Below are 24,131 nucleotides of genomic sequence, written 5' to 3' on the forward strand. Positions count from 1 at the left end.
TCTTTGCTTACTTCTCTTTCATCTTTTGAGAGAGAAAAGGTGGTGCAGGCCACACCCCAGGGAAACTCCCTTTACCTTGGATCAGGGAGGTGACTTGAGGGAGGGTGGCGTTACAATCCACCCTAATCCTCTCAACATAAAATTACAATCACAAAATGGAGGGCAACACAGAATGCTGGGAATCATGGCCTAACTAAGTTGATATACACATTTTTTGGGGGGACATAATTCAATCCATGACAGCCACCATCCCTCACTTCCCACTGGCCCCCGCTGGAACACCACAGCTAGAGAGCCACTGGCATGCCACCAGCCTGGGTCTGCCCCACCCCCACCCACTGGCTCCTACTGTGCTGACATCTTTTTTTTCTTTTTATTTTCTTTCCCCCTCCAACTTAGCCCTGTAAGGCACCTCCCCACGCTTTCCACTAGACCCTGGGTTCACCTCTCTCCCACTAGTAGGACCCTGCTGAGCAGCCATTGTTTTTCTCCTTTTTCCTTTCTTACTTTTCTTTCTCCCTCCCACCTAGGCCCATTAGCCACACCTTCCTTCCCACTGGCCCCTGACGTGCCGCCATGATTGAGTGCTACTGGTACACCAGTCTGCCGCTACCCTAGGCCTGCCTGGTCCCAACCAACTGGCACCCACTGTGCCACCATTTATTTTTTCTTTCTTTCTGCTTCTCCACCTAGCCCTGCATGCCATCTCTCTCCCCTTCCTGCCCATGCTCAGGCTTGTCCTACACCTGCTGGCTACATTTTTTTTCTTTCTCACTGTTTTCTTTTTCCCACCCACCTAGCCTCATATGCCACACTCCTCCTCCTTTCCATCAGCTCCCACTGTGTTGCTGCAGCTAGAACATACCCGTCACTCAGGCCAGCTGCAGCACTGGGCCCTCATTGCACCTCTTCTCCCACCATTTGACCAGCTGCTAAATGGTGAAAAGTGAGCCCATACTACTCCCTGTCTGACACTCCTGCCTTACTGGTGAGATGCTGTGAACATTCTCACACCACTGGACCAAGATCGGGAGACAGATAGCATATGCTCAGTCTGCCCTCAGCCACCACAGAGTACACCAAAGTGGGCTTGCCCTGCCTGTTGCTACCTTGCTCATCTGCACAAAGTGCTGAGAGCTATCATGCCCACAAAGGAACAAGCAGCTAAGCACACCCGCCCTGACATATCAAAATAAAACAAAAAAGCAGGATGAAACAAATGAATATATAATCAATAAACACAGAAAATAATATCTTGATGTCTCAGAGACAACAGACAAAATCAAAACATATAAAAAAGCAGAAAATATGGCTCCAGCAAGTGACCAAAATAAAGAATCAGATGACCTTCTGGTAGAAGAAAAGGTAGTGGAACTACCTGTTACGGAATTAAAAATACTATTTAGGACTCTCCAAGAGATTAGGAAAGAGATCAAGGAATACACAAACAAAATCATGGAAAACAGGGACAAAACCAAGAAAAACATAGCCAAAACCAAGGAAAACACAAAGCAATAGAAAATTTCAGGAGAATAACATAATAAAACCTCAAAATAAAGAAACAATTAGAAATTGTATAAAAATAGCAACTAGAAATTCAAAAGATAACAAAATTTCAGAAACGGACAACTCAATAGAAGGTCTTAGGGGCAAATGTGAAACAAGAGAAGGCAGAATCAATGAGATTGAAGACAAACCCATGGATGCCACTTTGAAGAAAAATCGGAGAAAAGAATGAAGAAAACCTAAGAATTATGTGGTACACAATCAAGAGCAAAAATTTGGGCATGACCAGAGTTCCAGGGCAGGGGGAGAAGATGGAAAACACAAAAAAGATGGTTGAAGATGTGCTAGCAGAAAATTTTCCAAATATCATGAAAGACGAAAAGCTACCCATCCAAGAAGCTCAATGAACCCCATATAAGATAGACCCCAAAAGAAGGTCACCAAGACATATCATAATCACACTTGCCAAAACCAAAGACAAAGAATCCTGAGAGCAGATCAAGAAAAATGAAAAGTCACTTACAAAGGAGAAACAATAAGACTAGATGCAGATTGCTCAGCAGAAACTATGCAAGCAGTAAGGCAATGGATGACACACAAAAAACTTAAAAAAAAAAACTGCCAACCAAGAATAACATATCTTGTAAAACTCTTTCAAATACGATGGCAAAATTAAGACATTTCCATATAAACAGAAATTAAGGGAATTCATAAAAACCAAATAAAACTTACAAGAAATATTAAAGGGATTCCTTCCAGTTAGAGAACCAACAACATCAGATGACAAGCGGTGTCTAGGACATAGGACAGCATCAGACAGATACCAACCTAGGTAAGGAACTCTCAATAATAAAACAAAGCAAAAAGATTTACAACAGGGAACCAGAGACGTCAATCTGCAAATGACGACAATGTCCAAAAAATAAAAAGGGGAATAAATGGTGTAGGTATAGAACTTTCAAATGGAGAGGAAGTCAAAGTGATATCAAGTAATAAAAGACTGGTTCAAACTTAGGAAAATAAGGTTTAATTTCAAGGTAACCACAAAGAAAGTTAACAAACCTACTCATCAGAATAAAAAAGCAGAGAAACCTAAAGACTCAGTAAACACAAAATCTATAATGAAAGAAAAGAAAATCCATGCAAAAGAAACTCAGCACAAAAAAGTAAGGAACAAAGAAAACGTCACCACCACAAGAAAAAGCACAACAATATGGTAGCAATAAACTAATACCTGTTGATAATTACACTGAATGTAAATTGCTTAACTGCATCTGTAAAGAGACAGAGTGTGGCAGAATGGATTAAAAAACACAACTGATCAATATGCTGTCTACAAGAGACACATCTTAGACACAAAGACATAAGTATATTAAAAATCAAAGCATGGAAGAAAATATATCAAGTGGTAACCAAAAAAGGGCAGGAATGGCAATACTAATCTCAGATAAAATAGACTTTAAGGCAAAATCCACCATAAAAGACAAGGGAGGACATTATATAATGATTAAAGGGACAATCCTCCAAGACATAGCCTTAATAAATATCTATGCACCCAAATAATCAAAACCCTCTGCCATCAAGTTGATTCCAACTCATAGTGACCCTATAAGGCAGAGTAGAACTGCCCTGTAGGATTTCCAAGGAGTGGCTGGTGGGTTTGAACTGCCGATCTTTTGGTTAGCAGCTGAGCTCTTAACCACTGCACCACTAGGGCTCCAATATAATGATTAAAGGGACAACCCTCCAAGAAGACATAACCTTAATAAATACCTATGTACCCAATGACAGGGGTCCAAAATACACAAGTAAACTTTAACAGCACTGAAAAGAGACATAGACAGTTCCACAACAATATTAGGAGACTTCAACACACCACTTTTGGTAAAGGACAGAACATCTAGAAAGAAACTCAACAAAGATACAGATGATCTAAAGGCCAAAATCAACACTTGACCTCATAGACATATATAGAACACTCCATTCAACACCAAGTATACATTTTTTTTCAACACACATGGAACATTCTCCCAAATCAACCACATTTTAGGCCACAAAGCAACCCTCAATAAAATCCAAAACACTGAAATAATACAAAGCATTCTCATCTGGTCACAAGGCCACAAAAGCAGAAATCAGTAACAGGAAAATCAAGGGAAAAAAATAAAAAATATGGAAACTAACACCTTGCTTAAAAACAACAGAGTAATAGAAGAAACAGAGCCCTTGTGGTGCAGTGGTTAAGAGCTTGGCTCTAACCAAAAGGTTGACAGTTTGAATCCACCAGCCACTCCTTGAAACCCTATGGGGCAGTTCTACTCTGTCCCATAGGGTTGCTATGAGTCAGTATTGACTTGATGGCAATGGCTTTTGGTTTGGTTTTTAGAATAAAATAAATCAAAGAGGGAATTAAAAAAATTCCTAAAACACATCATACCAAAACCTCTGGAACACAACAAAGGCAGTACTTAGAGATCAATTTATAGCAATAAACACACACATCAAAAGAGAATGGGCCAAAAAAAAAAAAAAAAAGTTAGCCCTATAACTCGAATGAATAGAAAGAAAACAGCAAACGAAACCCACAGTCACCAGAAGAAAGGAAATAATAAAGATTAGAGCAGAAATAAATGAAATAGAGAACAGAAAAACAAAAGAAAGAATTAACAAGACCAAAAGTTGGTTCATGCAAAAGATCAACAAAATTGACAAACCACTGGCCAAACTGACAAAAGAAAAACAGGAGAGGAGGCAAATAAGAAATTGGACAAGGAACATTATAACCCACGCAACTGAAATAAAAAGGATCATAACAGAATACTATGAAAAAATTGTACTCCAACAAATTTGAGAAAGTAGAGGAAATGAGCAAGTTTCTAGAAACACACTACCCACTTAAACTAACACAGACTGAGATAGAAAATCTGAACAGACCCATAACAAGAGACTGAAGAAGTAATAATAATAACCATCCCTCCCCCTCCCCCCCCCCCAAAAGCCCTGGCCTGGACAGCTTAACTGGAGAATTCTACCAAACATTCAGAGAAGTGGTTACACCAGTATTACTCAAACTATTTTTGAGAGCATAGACAAGGAAGGAATACTCTCTAATTCATTCTATGAAGCCAGTATAACCCTGATAAACCAGGCAGACTCCAGAAAAAAAAAAAAAAAAATTACAGACCACTATCTCCCATGAATATAGATGCAAGAATTCTCAACAAAATTCTAGCCAATAGAATTCAGCACCATATCAAAAAAAAAAAAAAAATGCACCATGACCAAAGGGGATTCATACAAGGTTCATGTGAGAATGGTTCAGTATCAGAATATCAATCAACATAATTCACCACATAAACAGAACAAATGAAAAGAATCCCATGATCAACTTAATCATCACAGAAAAGGCATCTGATAAAATTCAATACCCATTTCTAATAAAAATTCTTAATAAAATAGGGTAGAAGGGAAATTCCTCAACATAATAAAGGTCATCCATACCAAACCAACAGCCAACATCATTCTCAATGGATAGAGGCTGAAAGCATCCCCTCTGAGAACGCAAACAAGACAAGGGTGCTCTTTATCACCACTTCCATTTAACAATGGGTTGGAAGTGCTAGCTAGAGCAATAAGCCAAGAAAAAGAAATAAAGGCACCTAAATTGGAAAGGAAAAGTAAAACTATCCCTATATGCAGATGATATGATCCTATACACATAGGACTCTAAAGATTCTACAAGAAAACTACTGGAACTAATAGATTCAGCAGAGTAGAAGGATATAAGATAAACATACGAAAATCAGTTGGATTCCTATACACCAACAAACAGAATTCTGAAAAGGAAATCAGGAAAACAATGCCATTTAAAATAGCCCCTAAAGAGATAAAATACTTAGGAACAAATCTAACCAGGAACATAAAAGACATATACAAAGAAAACTACAAAACACGATTATTGCAAGAAACGAAGAGACCTACCTAATGTAATCCTGATCAACAGCATTCTTTAATGAGATGAAAAAACTAATCACCAACTTTATATGGGAAGGAAAGAGGCCCCAGATAAGGCCCCAGATAAGTAAAGTATTACTGAAGAAAAAGAACAAAGTAGGAGGCCTTACACTACCTGATCTCAGAAATCTACTATACAGCAATGCTAGTCAAAACAGCCGGGTACTGGTATAATGACAGACACACAGACCAATGGAGCTGTACAATGGAGAACAAAGATGTAAATCCATCCACCTATGGAAAGTTGATCTTTGACAAAGGACCAGAGTCTTTTAAATGGGGGAAAAGACAGTCTTATAAACAAATGGTTGGCAAAACTGGATGTCCATATGTAAAAAAAAAATGAAATAGGACCCATACCTCACATCATACCCCAAAACTAACTCGAGATGCATGGAAGACTTAAATATAAAACCTAAAGCAATAAAGATCATGGAAAAAAAATAGGGACAACAGTAAGGGCTCTAATACATGGCATAAATAGAATACAAACTATAATTAACAATGCACAAACACCACAAGCTAAACCAGATAACTGGGAGCTCCTAAAAATTAAACACTTATGCTCATCAAAAGATTTCACAAGAGTAAAAAGAGAACCCATAAACTGGGAAAAAAATTTTGGATATGACATATCTGACAAGGGTCTAATCTCTAAAATCCACAGAATACTTCCAACACCTCAATAACAGAAAGACAAATAATCTAATTAAAGAATGGGCAAAGGATATGAACAGGTGCTTCACCAGAGAAGATATTCAGGCAGCTAACAGACACATGAGGACATGCTTCCGATCATTAACCATTAGAGAAATACAAGTCAAAACAACATTGAGAAACCATCTCACCTGAACATTACTGACATGAATAAAACAAAATAAAACAGAAAATAACAAATGTTGGACAGGTTGCGGGGAAATTCGAACTCTTATGCACTACTGGTGAGAATGTAAAATGGTACAACCACTATGGAAAATGACATGGCATCTCCTTAAAAAGCTGGAAACAGAAATACCATATGATTCAGCAACCCCACGCCTAGGAATATATCCTAGAGAAATAAGAGCATGAATAGACATATGAACACCCATGTTCACTGCAGCATTGTTCACAACAGCAAAAAGATGGACACAACCTAGGTGCCCATCAACAGATGAATGGATAAACAAATCATGGCACATATACAGAATGGAACACTATACAATGACAAAGAACAGTGATGACGTCTCACAACATGGATGAATTAGGAGGGCATATGCTGAGTGAAATAAGTCAGTCACAAAAGAAGAAATATCCTATGAGGCCACTATTATATAAACCCAAGAAAAGATTTACAAACAGAAAAAAACTCTCTGATGGTTACAGGGAAGGGGAGGTGGAGAAGGGAAATCTCTAACTAGATAGTAGACAAGCGTTAACTTTGGTGAAGGGAAAGACAACACAATACAGGGGAATCAGTATAGCTTGACCAAGGCAAAGCTACAGAAGCTTCCTAGACACATGCAAACAGCTTATGGGAATGAGTTACTGGGGCCGAGGGCTGGGGACCATGGTCTCAGGGGACATCTAGGTCAATTGGCTAACAAAATTCAAATTCCAAAAAAGCCCAAAAAACCAACTTACTGGTCTGACAGAAACTGTAGGAACCCCTGTGACTATGGCCCCTGGGCATCCTGCTAACTCAGAATTGCAACCACTCCTGAAGTCCACCTTTTAGCCAAACATTAGAGAGGTGTATAAAACAAACAACACACGTGAGGAACGTGCTTCTGAATGTAACCAAGTATAGGAGACCAAATGGGTAACAAAAGCAAAGATGTGATGGCAGGAAGGGACAGAAACCTGGACATGGGGAACCCTGGGTGTAAAAGGAAACAGGGAGAGTGAGGACACAAAATGGAGGTTGCAAACAATGTCACAAAACATTCTGTATAAATTTTGGAATGAGAAACTAATTTGCGCTGCAAACGTTCACGTAAAGCACAATAAAAAAAAAACAACTGTAAGTTTATATGTAATGTTACCAACCCCAAAGACAAATAAAGATCAGGTTTATAAAAATACTGATAACTAAAAGCAATAACAATGAAAACAAACAAAAAATGAGGTATTTGACTTACGTCATAACTGACTTAGGATGGAGCCCTTGGAACAGAACCCCATCATGAGTTGGGGACCATCTTTGAATAATGATCAAGGGCCTATTTGAGGCCAGACGTCCTTCACAGAGTCACCAAGGTCAACTGCTTCAACAGTGCTTGAAGGGAACCCAGTGCTTGCCAACCTCCCCCCAACCAGCGGCACCCACCAGCCTTCAGCTACCTCCTCACAACAGTGCCCTGGGATGCCCCAAGGCCCCCACTGCTCCCGCCCTGTGCAGCCGCCTCTCCTCAGCCACCACCATGACGACTGCATCCCCGTTGCAGGAGCACCAGAACTACAATCAGGACTCGAAGGCCGGTGTGGAACGCCCAGTCAACATGGAGCTCTATGCCTCCTGTGTCTACCTATCTATGTCTTACTACTTTGACAGCGACAATGTGGCTTTGAAGAATTATGCCAAATATTTTCGTCACCAATCTCATGAGGAAAGGCCAACATGCCTAGAAACTGAGGAAGATGCAGAACCAACGAGGTGACTGAATCTTCCTTCAGGATATTAAGAAACCAGACTGTGATGACTGTGAGAGTGGGCTGGATGCAGTGGAGTGTGCATTACACTTGGAAAAAAAGTGTGAATCAGTCACCGCTGGAACTGTACAAACTGGCCACTGGTAAGAATGACCCCTATTTGTGTGACTTCACTGAGACTCATTAACTAAATGAGCAGGTGAAATCCATCAAAGGATTGGGTGACTACATAACCAACTTGCGTAAGATGGGGGCCCCCAGAATCTGGCCTGGCAGAGTATCTCTGTGACAAGCATACCTTGGTGACAGTGAAAGGAAGTTAAGCTTTAGCTTGGCTGTCCCAGAGCCACAGGGGTGACTTCTGTGATCACCAAGACAGTGCCTGCATGTTGGGTTTACCTTTACCTTTTCTATAAATTGTACCAAAAAATCCATTTAAGTTCTTTTATTTATACCATTCCTTCAAATAAAGTAATTTGGTACCCCTGCCTCCATAAAAGAACCTATTTGATAGTAATTAATGAGTAGAAATCTTTAAAACCATTCTGTTCATCATATACAATGAAAGCTTTACATTTTTTATTCTAACTCGGTGACTACTTCTAGGACTTCATCCTAAGGAATATTCAAACAGAGAAACAAACTAATTCAGGAGTAGACCTATCATCACAGCATTACTGAAACATTGTGAAAAACCAGAACAATCCAAATGTTCCACGAGAGAAGAATGAAAAAACTCCTAGCATCATACAACCATGAGTGATCTGAGCGAGGTCCATTGCACAAAGGCAGTGCCCTCTATACAGCATGACTGCAGTAATGTTCTAAAATGCAGCTTTTAAAATATTAGAAAATATGCCAAAACAGTACTGTGGTTACCTGTGGGAGGTGAAACTGTTGGAAAAATACAGAAAAGCACAAAGCAGGAAGTAAGTCATCGGCTCTAAGTCTCTCTTCTCAATTAGTGTTGATATACTAGTGTGTATTCTTTTAGACTTCTTCCCTTTTTAAAAAAATACACTGATATATTTTATAAAATATATTTCTGATGATCTGGAAAAATGGCCTTATTTTGGAGCTATTAAAATAATGTATATTTATGGGCATTCATATTATACTGGTAAGTTATAAAACAAGAAGGCATAAAATAGGTATCGTGGTCTGATCCCATTTACATAAGCTATGGATTCTTATGTGTATTTATAGAAGAGTGTTGTTGTTGTTGTTAGCTGCCATCAAGTGGGCCCCGACTCACAGCGACCCTGTGCACAATGGAACAGACACTGCCGGGTCCTGCACCATCCCCACGATTGGTTACAGATCATACTGTTATGTGACCTGTAGGGTTTTCACTGGCTGAGTTTCAGAAGTAGATCACCAGGCCTTTTGTAGAAGAATTCAGGACACATATTAAACCCACCACCGTCAAGTTGATTACGACTCACAGTGACCCTGCAGGACAGAGCGGAACTGCCCCAAAGAGTTTCCAAGGAGCTCCTGGTGGATTTGGACTGCTGACCTTTTGGTTACCAGCCTCAGCTCTTAACCACTACGCCTCCAGGGCTTCCTTATCAGCGGTGGTTATCTCCAGAAGGTTAAGGTAGAATTATACGATGACTCTAATTTCCTCTTGATGTTGTCTGTGTGATTTCTGGGTGGTAAGATTTCAAGTCATTTTTATTTTCTTCTTGATAATTTTTCAGTATTTCTATAGTTGGAAACACTGGAGTACACTCATTTTATCATTAGGAAAAAATGCTATTACAAATATATTTTTAACCTCTAGTTTTCTCTAAGTAGGTTAAAACTGCATCCTCCACCTTACTGGCTGAATAATTTTCTTTCTGCAGAGATTAGCTTCACAGCGGAAGGAAGGGCAGCCAGCTGCACAAGGCTTTACCAGACAGGCTACGTGTAACTCACGGGCTCACTATCAGTGCCCTCGCTCGCCCTCTCCCTTGCTGTGCAGTCTGTGCGATGGCCACCTCCTGGCTCTGGTCCTCCCACAGGCTGTCTCTGAGGGGCCGCTTTCTTCTGGAAGCCATGTTTTAAGTACTGAGCAGCTGACGAAAAGGTTGGAGGTTTGAGTCCACCAGAAGCGCCTCGGAAGAAAGGCCTGGTGACCTACTATCGAAAAATCAGCCACAGAAAACCCCGTGGAGCACAGTCCTGCTCTGACACCTGGGAGTCAGAACTGACTGGATGGCGGTTGGTTTGTTTTTCGTGGTTTAGTCTTAAAAAAAAAAAGTCTCAACAATCAGGGAGGGGACTTATATGGAGGTACTTGACAATTTTTGGAAGAAAAAAGACCCCTCCTTCCCAGCCTCCGGAAGTCCAGGGTAGCACAGTCTGAAGCAACAGGGCCTGGGAGGGCGGGCGTAGGCACCCTTGGTGCCTCTCTGTCCCAGGGCGCTGAGGAGCTTTAGCCTCTCGTGGTTCTTTTCTGCTCCACAGCCAGGCCCGGCACTGTGCTCAGCTTTCTCTTTGTCTTCTCCTCACCGCCCCCCGGCCAAGTCTTGCTATTCTGATGCTCCCTTTCTTAGCTTTCAGGAAGACATACATCCGTAGGCTTCCCAAGTTTTCCATATGTGAAAAGAAACCAAATCCGGGGACAGGGGGAGGAGAAGGGGGGGCTCAGGCAGCAACACATTTCAGGGGAATTACTTGTATTTTTTTTTTAAACTTTTATTAGAAGATGAATTCTTAACTATTTCTAACTGTTGACTTCTGTGTGGTTCAAGGGAAACAGTGCTAAACTTCAGTAACTTTTACAAAATATATTACATTATCGTATATTTTTGCTTATTATTGTATTGTATTTGGGTAGTACTTTTTAAAAAGAAGCTAAAATATCAAGATATCAATTATCCTGCTAGAAAAACCTCTCACCCTGATAGCACCACCCTCTATGCAGGAATCTTGCGTCGTTTTTTGAAAGAAAATGATTAGTGGTTTCTGCTAAGAACAACATCACGCAAAACGAAGCCAGCAGGCTGAGAGGACCGTGCAGTGCACAGGACATGGCTGGGCAGAATGCTCAGACCTCCGACGGCAATTTCCGAACTGACGCAGAGCTGCGGTTGATGGTCCAGGGAAGCTCGGGCCCATCCCGGGGCCTTGGGCTACTGCCCCTGACAGCTAGGGGAAGGCTCCCAAGGAACTTCAGAAACATCCCGGCAGGCAGAGTGCAGACTCAGACAGAGAAGGAGGCAGACCTGGGTTCAAATCCCAGTGTTGAGATGAGGCACCTGGGTGACCTCAAGTAGGTGGCTCTTTCTCCCTAAATTTCTCCAGGCATCTGTAAAACGGGACATTCTGAGAGCTCCCCACAAGAATGACACCTAATGGCATATACAAAGTGGTCTGACACACGGTAGGTGCTTAAATGCAGTACTTTCTCTTTGTCCTGTAGATTCTAGCCCGTCTTGCTGCCGGAAGACAAGACAGGCCTTCCATTACCTGTTCCTTTTAGGGATAAGGAAGGTGGTAAAGGTAAGGGAAGGAAGAAAAGGAATAGCCGGGGGTGGGGTGTGTATGAGTATGTGTACATCAGAGAGAGAGAGAGAGTGCTGCAAATGGTTAACATGCTTGGCTGCTAATCAAAAGATTGGAGGTCTGAGTCCACCTAGAGGTGCCTGGGAAGAAAGGCCTGGCGATCTACTGCTGAAAAATCAGGCACTGAAAACCCTATGGAGCACAGTTCTGCTCTGACACACAAGGTCGTCATGAGTTGGAATAGACTCAATGGCAACTGATTAGTTTTCTAAAATTCTAAAGATAATGCGTCTCCTCTCTACCCACACCCATTTCTCTCACCCACCCACCCACCCACTGAAGTGGCCTGAACCCACTGCCATCGATTCATAGCGACCCTCTAGGACAAAACAGAACTGACCTATAGGGTTGCCTAGGCTATAATCTTTATAGAAGCAGGCTGCCACATCTTTGTCTCTTGGAGCGGCTGATGGATTTGAACCATCAACCTTTCAGTTAGCAGCCGAGGGCTTAACCACTGTGTCACCAGGGCCAAAGTGACCTGAACCTGAGGCTAAACAGCTTGTAGGTGACACTAGCAGTTGGGGAGGTACGATTTTCATTTCCAATTTTAGGGTCTCTGAATCCACTTAGCAAAACTATCAATAGTTGGTTCAACTAATCATTTGGTTGCCTTTTTAAAAAACAGTGCTTTCTTTAGGTTATTGCTTACAAATAATTTTGGTCACTGGAGCTCAGAGGCACATAGCTCTTCCTCAGCATATTTCTCCACCGTACTGTGGATTTACCGTTTACAGCTGTAGTGGCCTGTCATCAATCCACCCTTCTGCTGTGCTGTCAGACAAGTCAGCTTTAGATCATACTCCCTTTTCCTGTTTTGGTGTACAACAGGATGAGTATTTCACTTACAGGCAAAAATAAGAATTCTGACTGTTTGAGACTAGAGCTGTCACAATCCACCCCCAGCCTTCCCCAGGTGCAAAGGCCTCACCTGTATTTCTGTTGAGGGAATGCTTGTGCGTTAGGACCCATCAGAGACACCCATTTAATGTCCAAATCCCCTAGCAACACCAGCAATCCACAGATTTGGGGCTCATCTTCCTATCTGAAACACCATAATATCATCTGCCAGTACCAGTTGAGCCAGCTGCCAGCAAGCTGACTCCAACTCACGGCAACCCCATGTGTGTCAGAGCAGAGCTGTGCTCCACAGGGTTTTCGATGGCTGAGTTTTTGGAAGAAGATCTCCAGGCCTTTCTCTCAAACCACTTCTGAGTCGACTCAAAACTCCAACCTTTTGGTTGGCAGCCGAGTGCACTAATCATTTGCATCACCCAGGGACTCCAAAGACCACCTACACTACTGCTAAATCATTTCCTTGCTCATAAGGAGGAGTCCTGTGGATTCAACTTTCCAGTAAGTCAAGCATTTACTGATGTTGGTCTGTACTAATCAGTCCAGATGAACACAAACCATTCTTTCTAACCCCTGACACTTCACTGTAAACACTAGACGTCTGAGCATCAACTGCCTTCTGTCTTAAAAGAGTGCCATTACAGAACAGAATTCACAGACAGGCAAGGAGCCTTTTACTAATGCTATTACTGAAAACAGTCACGGCGCCCACAGCTACTTCTGTGGCTACTTCTAGACTGTGGTCCTGATCCTAGGGCTGGTGGCCCCTTCTGAGAGGGGGCCTTCATTACACTACAACATGCTGGGACTCCTGACTCCTCCACTAGGGGTCTCCAAGCCACGAGATCTTCTCAACCTACCCTTTCCAGGCTGATCAGATCTGATAATTATGTCTACCAACTTCCACTGGGTGTGGAAGGGCTCCCAGTGGAGAGTGTCCACAAGCCGTCAGCACTCATCGTCTAGCCTAAAAGAGGGCCTGCTGCTATCCCAGAAAATGGATACTGACTCGTCCTGACCACATGGCGGGCAGACATCTGGGAACCGTTTTCCCACGGGCACCGGGTCACATGGAATTGATTCTGGTTTTTTGCACTATGCATGAAGCGTTACAGGCATTATCTCATCTAAGCCTTGCACAGGCAAGAAGACGACGCTACTTCACAGATGAGGACATGGCCTTAGAAAGGTGAAACCACTTATGTAAGGTCACAGAGCCGGCATGACAGGAATTCAGGTCAAGCTCTGGTTGGTTCTAAGGCCCATGCTATTTGTGTGTGTGTGTTTTAACTTTGAAATATCAGACTCACAGAAAAGTTGCAACAATAGTACAAAGAATTCCTATATGCCCTGCGCCAAGCACCTCGATTTCCCAAATGTTAATTTTTTACCATATATGCTTTCTCTGTCTGTCTGTAACTTTATTCTGAACAAACTGCAAGTAATTGAAGACATGGTGTCCCTTTACCCCTATATACTTTGGTCTATCTTTCCTAAAATTCGAGGATTTTACCTTACATTCTCAAATTACAGTACAACAATCAAAATTAGGAAACTAACATCCATATGACATTATTATCTAATCCAGGGGTCAGCAAACTTTTTCTATAAAAAGCAGGCAGTAAATACTCTAAGCTTTGTGAGCCATATGGTCTCTGTTGAAATTACTCAACCCTGCTGCCCTCGTGCAAAAGCAGCCACAGACATACATAAATGAATGAGTGTGGCTGTGTTTCAATAAAACTTTATTTATGGACACAGAAAACTGAATTTCAGGTGTTACAAAATATTATTCTTTTTAATTAAAAAAATAAAAATATTTTTTTAATTTAAAAATATTCTTTTTAATTAAAAAAATTTCATGTGTTATGAAATATTATTCTTTTTAATTTAAAAATATTCTTAGCCCCAATGCTGAACAAACAAGCCAGATTTCGCCCAAAGGCTATGGTCTGCCAAACCCTGATCTAGCTACAGGGTTTATTCCAACTGCATCCATGGCCCTAATACTGTCCTTTACAGCAAAGCACAATATTCTTTCTGATCTAGGACCCATTCCAGGATCATCTGTTGCATTTAGTTATCATGTCTTCTTAAGAAAACCAAACCAAACCCGTTGCCGTTGAGTCGATTCTCATAGCAACCCTATGGGACAGAGTACAACTGCCCCTTAGGGTTTCCAAGGAGCAGCTGGCAACGGCTGACCTGGCTAGCACCTAAGCTCTTAACCACTGTGCCATCATGTCTCCTGAGTCTCCTTTAATCTGGTTTAGTTTCCTAGTCTTCCTATGTCTTTCATGACCTAGACATTGAAAAGTACGAGATAGTTTCATAAGATACTTCTCAATTCAGATTGCCTGACCACCTCCTCGTGATTAGATTCAGGTTTGCCCTTTGGGCAGGAACACACAGAAGTGATGTTGTGTCCTTCTCGGTGCACAGTATCAGGAGGCACATGGTGTTGCTTCATTCCAACAGTGGTGATGCTAACTCTGATCACTTGGCTAAGATGGTGTGTGCCAGGTTTTCCACTGTAAAGTTACTGTTTTCCCTGTGTAAAACTATTAAGTACCTATGGGGAGATAAATATTGTGTTTCTCATAAAATTCAACTTGGCAGTTTTAGCATCCATGGATGATTCTTGCTTCAATCAATTATTTCTCTCATGGCTGCCAGAGAGTGATTTTCTGAATCCATCATTTCTTTTCTATGTATTTGTTGGAAGTCTATTGTAAGAAACAGCTTTTCTTCTCATCCATTTCTTTCTTTGTTTCACTTATTTCTATCAGAATGGACTCATGAATTCTTATTTTATGCAATAGATTATATACTTCCCTATCATTATTTTGATGCTCAAATTGCCCCAGATTTGGTGAGTAGAAACTCCTTCAAGCTGGTTCCTGTGTCTTTCTCACATGTCCCTGTCATCTTTCAGAATGTCTTTGCTTTCTGGCGCTGTTTCCAGGCTCATCGTGAACATTCTCAGCCCCAGCCCTGGAACCAGTCTTTTCTCCAAGGAGCTCTGGTTCTTTTTAGTAAAGGATGGTATTTATAAAGCAAATTGGAGTGCTAGGCAAGAGTTAGGAAGAGTGTGTGTGTGTGTGTGTGTGCGTGCGCATGGGCACACACACACACACACACCTATCTATTTATCAAACCATGAGTTCACTGAAAATTCCAATTCCAATCCAACACCACAGGGCTCATTCTAGCTTTCTCCCTTTTTCCATCTGTAACTTTCTTCTCCAAAAGTGCTAACCCTGGCTCCTATTATCTACAGTATGTTTACTTATTTGCTCAATACTATCATACACAGAAAGTAGTTTCAGAACGGCTCACCCATACTATTAGGAAAAACAAATTTACTAACTAGAGTGCAATATTTGTTTACAATTCTTTTTTGGTCTTTAATCCTAGACAAAATATTGTGTTAAAAGTTCCTTGGGTTTGTTCTTTATTCTCTCCCTTCACTTTTCTGTGGTTATGTTACTCATCTGAAATAAAGTTAGGATTGTTACTTCTAAAATTTCATTTTAGATGCCCCTACCACCCTTGTTTTTCTTTTTCTTTTTAAAGCTGGTTCCGAGAGTCAGAGCTATACAGAAAAATACACTCTGAGAAGTGTCATGCTCCCTGCATCCATCCCTTCTACCTAGGTCTCCCCCTCCAACTCCTTTTTGTAAATAACTAATCGCCTAATCTCAACAGTTTCTGGTTTATCCTTCCTGTGTTTCTCTCTGCACAAATGAGCAGCTCTCTTATTTTCCCTTCTTCCTCACAGAAAAGGTAGTATTTGGTAGATACTCTTGTCTTTTGCTTTTTTCACTTAATATAACCTGGAAATACACCTTAGAAGTCCATAGTATTCTTCCTCATTTTTTTCCAAAGCTGCCCAGTACCTCATTGTGTGGAGGTAGTGTAGTTTATTCAACCACTTGCTTATGTACACACATTTGGTAGTTTCTAGTCATTTGCAATCACAAGCCATTAGATCCTGCTGTTATGGACAGAATTGTGTACCCCATAAGTGTACGTCAACTTGGCAAGGCCATGATTCCCAGTATTGTGTGACTGTCCACCATTTTGTCATCTGATGTGATTTTTCTGTGTTGTAAATCTCACCTCCATGATGTTAATGAGGCAAGATTAGAGGTAGTTATGTTAATGAAGCAGGACTCAGTTTACAAGATTAACTAAAAAAAAAAAAAACTCAAACTCATTGCCATTGAGTCGATTCAGACTCATAGTGACCCTATAGGACAGAGTACAACTGCCCATAAAGTTTCCAAGGAGGGCCTGGTGGATTTGAACTGCCAACCTTCTGGTTAGCAGCTGTAGCACTTAACCACTACACTACAAGGGTTTCCTCTACAAGACTAGGTTGTGTCTAAAGTCAATCTCTTTTGAGATGCAAAAGAGAGAAGCAAGCATAGAGACAAGTGGACTTCACACCACCAAGAAACAAGACCCAGAAGAATAGCAAGTCCTTTGGACCCAGGGTTCCTGCGCTGAGAAGCTCCTTGACCAAGGAAGATTGATGACAAGGACCCTCCTCCAGAGCCCACAGAGAGAGAAAGCCTTCCCCTGGAGCTGGCACCCTGAATTCGGACTTCTAGCCTCCTGGACTGTAAGAGAATAAACTCCTGTTTGTTAAAGGCACTCACTTGTGGTATTTCTGTTACAGCAGCACTGGATAACTAAGCCACCTGCCAAACTCCTGCCATCATCACAGCCTTGCCAACGGAGCGTGCTGTCATGCTTTGCAGTTTTTGCCAATCTGATGTGGAGATGGTATTTTAGTATGTTTGTAATCTGCATTTCTCTTATATGTGAGGTTGAACATCTTTTCATATGTTTAAGGACCATTTTAATATATTTTTTGTGAATTATCTGTTCATGTTCTTTGCCCTTTTAAAAAAATTCCTTGTATATTAGGGATGTTAGTGTTTTATTTACGACATATGTTGCAAATATTCTCTCCCAGTTTGTTACCTATGTTTTTATCTTGCTTATGGTGTTTCTGCCACGCAGAAAGTTTAAAACAAAATTTTTTACGTAGTCAAATGTATTACTCTTTCTTTTATTGCCTCTTGTTTTTGTATCGTGCCTAGAAAGCTTTTCTCTACTTCCAGCTTACACAGGAATTCATCCACTCATTTTTAGTACTTACGTGGTTTCATTTTTAACATTTAGATCCCTGATCCACTTGGGGTTTATTTTTATACGTGGTGGTGAACTATGGATCTGATGGTATGTTTTTTGTTTTTTAAATGGCTGTCCAATTGTCCCAGGACCATTTGTTCAAAATTCTACCTTTGCTCTAGGGATGTGAGATGCCATCTTTATTATACACTAAACTGCCCTATGTACTTGTATCTATTTCTGGATTTTCTATTCCTTTCTAACAGTCTTTCTGTTTATCCATGTGCCATTATCATACTTTTTTCAATATAGTGGCTTTATAGTATATTTTAAAATCAAGGAAGGCTTGTACCCCACGGCTTTTCTTTTTCATTGTTCTCCTGGCTGTTCTTGTATATCTGTTTTTTCATATAAACTTTAGCATCTATTTGTCTAGTTCCATTGAAAATAAACAAACAACTTGATGGTATTTTTTACCAGGACTGCATTAAATTTATACATCAACGTGGCGAGAACTGACATCTTTGTGAGGTCGACTTGTCTTAATCTATGAACAAGGAATGTCTTACATCTCTTTGGATATACTTTTGACTCTTGTTAGAAGGGAACTTGTCAGAAATGCAAGCTCTAACAAGAAACGTTTTCAAGTTTTCTCATATATGTTTGGTACATTTCTTGTTAAGTTTATTCTTAGGTATTTTATCCTTTACGTTGATATTATAAATGGGGTTTTTCCTACCATAATATCCTTTAGCTGGTTATTGATTTCTGTACGTTAATTTTATAACTGATCTCTTACTGAATTCCCTTATTGGTTGAGTTAGTTCTACCACTGATTTGCTAAGGTTTCCCAGGTATACTATCATATCATTGCAAACAGAAATGGTTTTACTTCTTTTTCAATTATTATGCCCCCGATTAACGTCTCTTGTCTATCTGGATTGGCTAAATCTTCCAATACAATGTTAATTATAAGTGGAGATAGAGGATATCCTTGCCTTTTTCGTGATCTTAATGAAAATGCTCTTGTGGTATCCCCATTAAGATACTGCTTTATTTTATCATATTAAGAAAGTGCCCATTAATTCCTATTTGAAATCTTTTTATCAAGACAGAATGTTGAATTTTATAAATGCTTTTTTTAGTATCAATGAAGATAACCATATGTTTTTTCATATTTGGTTTATTTATATGTTAGTGGATTAATATATCTCTTGAAATGTTAATTTATTATTGGATTTCCTGTAATTGAACTAACCTTGAATTTCCAGGAAGAAAAAATCACAATTGGTTGTGGTAGGTGTACTGCTTGTTGAATGTGGTGTTGGAGTCTGTTTGCTAATATTTATTTAGCATTTCTTCATCTATGCTCTTAAGTGATATCGGTCTGTACTTTTTCTGTACTGTCTTTAACAGGTTTAGGTATAAATATTATTTACTCCACAGCAAGAATTTCAAAGTTTTCCTTCAATTTCTATGAGTCCATGCTATTTCTATCGAAGTGCTGCCCCCCAAGAAGACTAAAAAAACTTTGGTCAATGATTCCGTGGAACAATTCAAGACAAACCTTTTTGATTATGATAGACTTCTTTTTGAAAGAGTGTGAAGTACCCCCGGTATGCATCAATTATCTCTTTGCACCTACAGCTCTGTGTGAATTATTTTAACACATGGGTAATAAGACAGTGAGTCTACATTAACCTGGGTTTGAAGAACTTATACATAAGAACCTTAAGTGAGGCTTCACATTCACGCCCCGGACAGGCTGATCAGAAGTGAGATCTTCTGAAGAAGGTCTGGCCCAGGTCTGGTAGAGATTAGTCCAGAATGACTAGGTCTCTTGACACTTCACATAGAATTCCCCACATTTAACAACAAGAAGATTACTGAGTCACAAAAGGAAACCTTTTAAAACTCTCAACTATCTCCATTAAAACTTCAGAAACAAGTGAGAACTACTTAAATTGTGCAGTGCTTTTCATTTAATTTTAATGAGGGCTTTGAACAAGTTTGTCTCTGTTCAAACCCCTGCTAAGAATTTGCATTTCCACTCCTGATACAAGGAATCAGAATCTACACTTTAACAAGATCCCCAGGTGATTCTTATGTATAACTTCCTGGGAACTTGTTAGAAACACAAATTCTCAGCAGGGGTTCGAACCGAAATGAACCCCTTAGAAGCCCTGATTTTTAACAGATGACTCAGTCTTTGCTAGGAACTACAAAGCTCAACAAACGTGGGTTCCTAAGCATATAACTAAGGTCACGGCAGCAAAGCTGGTTCTCGAGTTAGGTTCTCAACCAATATGCACATCAGAATCACCTGGGTAGTTAAAACAAAACTAAGAGATGCTATGGTCCCGTCTTAGACTATCAAACCCCAGTCTCCACAATCAAAGCTGGGTCTCTCTCAGTGATTTCCATGAAGTTGGCGCAAAGGCTGGTGTTTGGAAACCACTGGACCAAAAGCACTTTTTCAATAACTTTTTCAAAAGCTACATTTTAAAAAAATCACCAGAGACACAACATCAAGGATGCAACAATTCTCTGGCCACCACAACTACTGAAATCAAACATTGCATTACAGTCATGTGTCGCTTAATGTCCACGATACGTTCTGTGAAATAGGACATTATGTGGCTTGGATGATGTGCGAACCATAACCCAGGCATACTTAAGAACGGATTGCCATAAAGCCTGTTACATTAAAACTTTGAGTCAAATACAATTGTTCATAATAACGAACACATGTACAACTCTGTGACACTTGTGAAAACACTGAGGTTTGCAAGTGTTTCCTAAGTGTTTTATATGTATAGAAAGGTAAAATATATACTAAGACAAACATCTGACTGACACCAAATAAGAACTGTATGTATCTGTTGCGACTTAGCTACAAGTTCGACTTACAGACTTTAGAATGGATCTTGTTCATAACCTGGGGATTGTCTGTATATACTTAGCAAAGCTACGTGGGATACTGTAGTGTACCTGTACTGCCTGTACCATTATACACCTGGCAGCACAATCACTTTGTATACAAGAGACATGAGATACATATGTTACATGCGAGAGGTTGTTGCATTCACTACGTCCAGTTATAGCTGCTATGTCCCATTCTCTGATGGGGATTTCTGAACTGTATTATAACTTTACGGAGCTATGGATGTATATGTGTCCGGATGTTGCCCAAAGAGACGTTATGCGGCACATCACTGTATTTTTATATTCACTAGGATAACACAGAAACAGTCCCACAAATGGGAGATTTTGTTTACTAGAGCTACGGTGGTGGTTGGTAGTTAAGGAAAAGGGGGAAAGAAATAAGGAATTGGCAGTTGTATAGAAAGTATAGACCAGAGAGTGCCACTGTTCAAAGATAGTGATTAGGTAGGGTTTAGTTCCCTTTGGTGTTTTGTCTCCTTAGAGTGGCTACATTCCTGATCACCAGATGTCAGGCCTGAGTAGTTTTTTAGCCTCATGAAGCATGCTAAGGGCCAGGCTTCTCTCTCTCTCTCTCTCTCTCACACACACACACACACACACACACTCCCTCTCCCTCCTTCCATCTCTCTCTCCCCCTCCCTCAATAGGACAGGGAGGGCTTCTAAAAGTGAGCTCACCAGCCAAGTCAGCACCATCTTCCCACTCTAAGATTTCTCCAACGTCTTGTGAAAGAATTAATGAGGGGGTAGGCTGGGGTATCTTCTGCTACAGGTAAAGAACGGACTCTTTGGGTCTTCAGAAAGTACCACACGGTTCTAGACTGGATAAACCCAATGGTATCATTGATTGAGCAACCATCCATGTGCTATTTTCTCATTTAAACCCCACCCCACAGTGACTCTATCGTTGTTGTTGAGTCTGCCCCAACTCATGGCAACCCTATGTATGACAGAAGAAAATGTTGCTTGTGCCATCTCCATGATCGTTGGCATGTTTGAGCTCATTTTTGTGACCACCATGTCAAGCCATCTCACTGAGGATTTTCCTCATTTTCACTGACCTTCTACTTTACCAAATATGATGTCCTTTCTAGAGATTGGTCTTTCCTGATGATGTGTCCAAAGTAAGCAAGCCGGAGGCTCAGCATTCTTGCTTTTATGGAACTTTCTGGCTGTATTTCTTCTCAGACCAATTTGTTCACTCTTCTGGCAGTCTGGTATATTTAATATTCTTCGCCAACACCACAGTTCGAATGCATCGATTCTTTGTCTTCCTTTTTCATTTCCAGTTTTTGCATGCATATGAGGCAACTGAAAAGACCGTAGCTTGGATCAAGTCCACCTTCATTATCAAAGTGACACTTTTGCTTTTGAAAACTCAAAAGAAGTCTTTTGCCGCAGATTTGCCTGATGCAATGTCATGTGATTTCTTATTTGCTGCTTCCATGAGCAGTGACTGTTGATCCACGTAGAAAAAAATTGTTGGCACTTCATTTTTTTCTCCATTTATCTGTTGATCGTTATTTCCACCTGGCTCCATTTTACTGACGAGGAAGTGGAGGTGGACACAGAGCAATTAACCAGGTTTGCTTGGCTCAGGGGCCCATCCTCTGGCTCATTACAAAAGAAATCTCTTGCTTTTATAAACACAAAATTTGGGGCTTGAAAAGCCACCAGTCTCTTAAATGCATTCTCTAGTTGTGTAAGTTTGACAGTCCCATGGGTTATAAGTTTTTCTGGAAAGTTACGGAAATTTACTTACAAACCGTAGAGTCAAAATGGGGTTCCTGTATTTTTTGAGAATTGAAGTTGAGTCATCTTAAGTTTATAAAACTTAAACACCATCAAATTAGTGCTTAAGTTCATGAGCTCTGGCCCGCATGAGTAGGTAGGTATTTTCCCTGCACTGTACGCATCCTGTTTTAAGTATGCCAATCTTTCTCACCAAATTTACATATGTAATAAGAAGTTTCTTAACCTACAGAGGCAAAGGGCCAAAACATCTGGGCAGACAAAGCAACTTGAGGGTAATGAATTTCTTCCTCTAGAAACGGAAGCTCTGCCCTACCACTCAGTACCTCACTATTCCCTTTTTTTCCACCCCAATATGGTTGCCGATTCAGGGTTATTAGGAGGAAGAATTTCCGGCCCCTGTCTGCTGGCCCCAAACCATTGCTTCTTTCACCACGCCACCCACTGCCCTGAATATCACCCTTCTTCCTACCCTCTCAAGGCCCAGCCTTCTCTCCAGAGCCTTCCTTGCACCCCACCCTGCCAGAAATCAACCAAGGCGCCAGAGCTTGCTCGACCAGGAAGCTTAGCACAGGCTTAACTCTTCAGTCCATGGGACAAGGGGCCTCTTTCTCTCAGGCAGGGCTTGGCTCCATGATACCACTGCGTTTATGGCTCCCATGAACGCAAACTGGTTTGGAATCCAATTCTATAACGGATTTTCCTTCAAATGGTTATTTTCCATCTCCCTGCTCCCCCATTCCATTCTCTCCCAACTCTGTGTCTAAGGGCTGATCCCTTGAGGCCGGCTTCTGGTTGGGTTCAGTGATGGTGGGACATTGGAGGGGGGATCTTACCCACTTCCTTCCCACTTTGGCCCTCATCTCACTACTCCCCCACCAATTCTCCACGAGGCTCTAGGGAACACTACTTCCTCCCTTGCCCTGGGGCCCAGGGGTGGCTGGTTTCTGGAGACTCTCCAGCCCTTGTAAGGTCCCTCAACGCTGCCCTCACCTCTGTAAGTTTTCCCTTTATCTGAGTTGGATTCTGTTTCCAGCTGAGGCCCTAGGGGATACAGGCACTGACTGGGTGCCCAGCACGGTAGGTGGTGTGGTATCCTAGCCCCTATTTCCACAGAGACGCCTCTGCGTTGAGGGGAGTGGACACAGATGAAAAGTCATCTTTTTCTGATGTTTCAGGAGACATTTCCCTCTTGGCATCTTAGTCTTCATCCTGTCTTTGCCCACTCCTAAAAAGAAAGTGCTTCCCGTTTGTTAATTTCTGAGTGCTTTTACTGCCCTTTTATTTTTGTCTGACATTTTATAATCAATCTTCTGTATATGTTTATGTATGCTTTTCTATTTAAGCTTTTTTTTTTTTAATCTAAAAAACATAGTACCATACTGCCAAAGGTGTCAGGAAACACGCTCAAATAAGGAAGGACTCCAAAGACTGCTCTGCCAACAAAATGCCAGTAAAATCTGAAACCCAGGTTCAGACACACTGGGAGAGTTCCAACACTGAAAACTTAAAGAACTTCTTTATTCCAGTAAATCAGCTTCCCTGTGAACACCATCAAAATCCTACGGTTTTAATGAGGGAGGGAATATCAGAGGAAGGGGTGGAGAAGGAAAGGATTTGGACTCGTACAAAATTTAATTTAAAAACTATTATAAGAAGTTTAATTTCCCCCTCCCCCAACCAAATACATAAATCTTTTCTGTGCATTTTCTTTGTTTCATTTTTCTTCCA

General features: G+C 40.9%; 1 protein-coding gene and 1 pseudogene across 7 annotated transcripts in view; one reads left to right on the forward strand and one right to left on the reverse strand.

The window, feature by feature from the left end:
* Positions 1–24,131, reverse strand: part of HLCS (holocarboxylase synthetase) — a 344,996-nt gene that overhangs the window by 31,309 nt on the left and 289,556 nt on the right. The gene's annotated exons all lie outside the window — the stretch shown is intronic.
* LOC126070553 (ferritin heavy chain-like) lies at positions 7,923–8,440 on the forward strand (annotated as a pseudogene).

Source organism: Elephas maximus, chromosome 2, assembly GCF_024166365.1.
Source record: "Elephas maximus indicus isolate mEleMax1 chromosome 2, mEleMax1 primary haplotype, whole genome shotgun sequence".
Lineage (NCBI taxonomy): Eukaryota > Metazoa > Chordata > Mammalia > Proboscidea > Elephantidae > Elephas > Elephas maximus.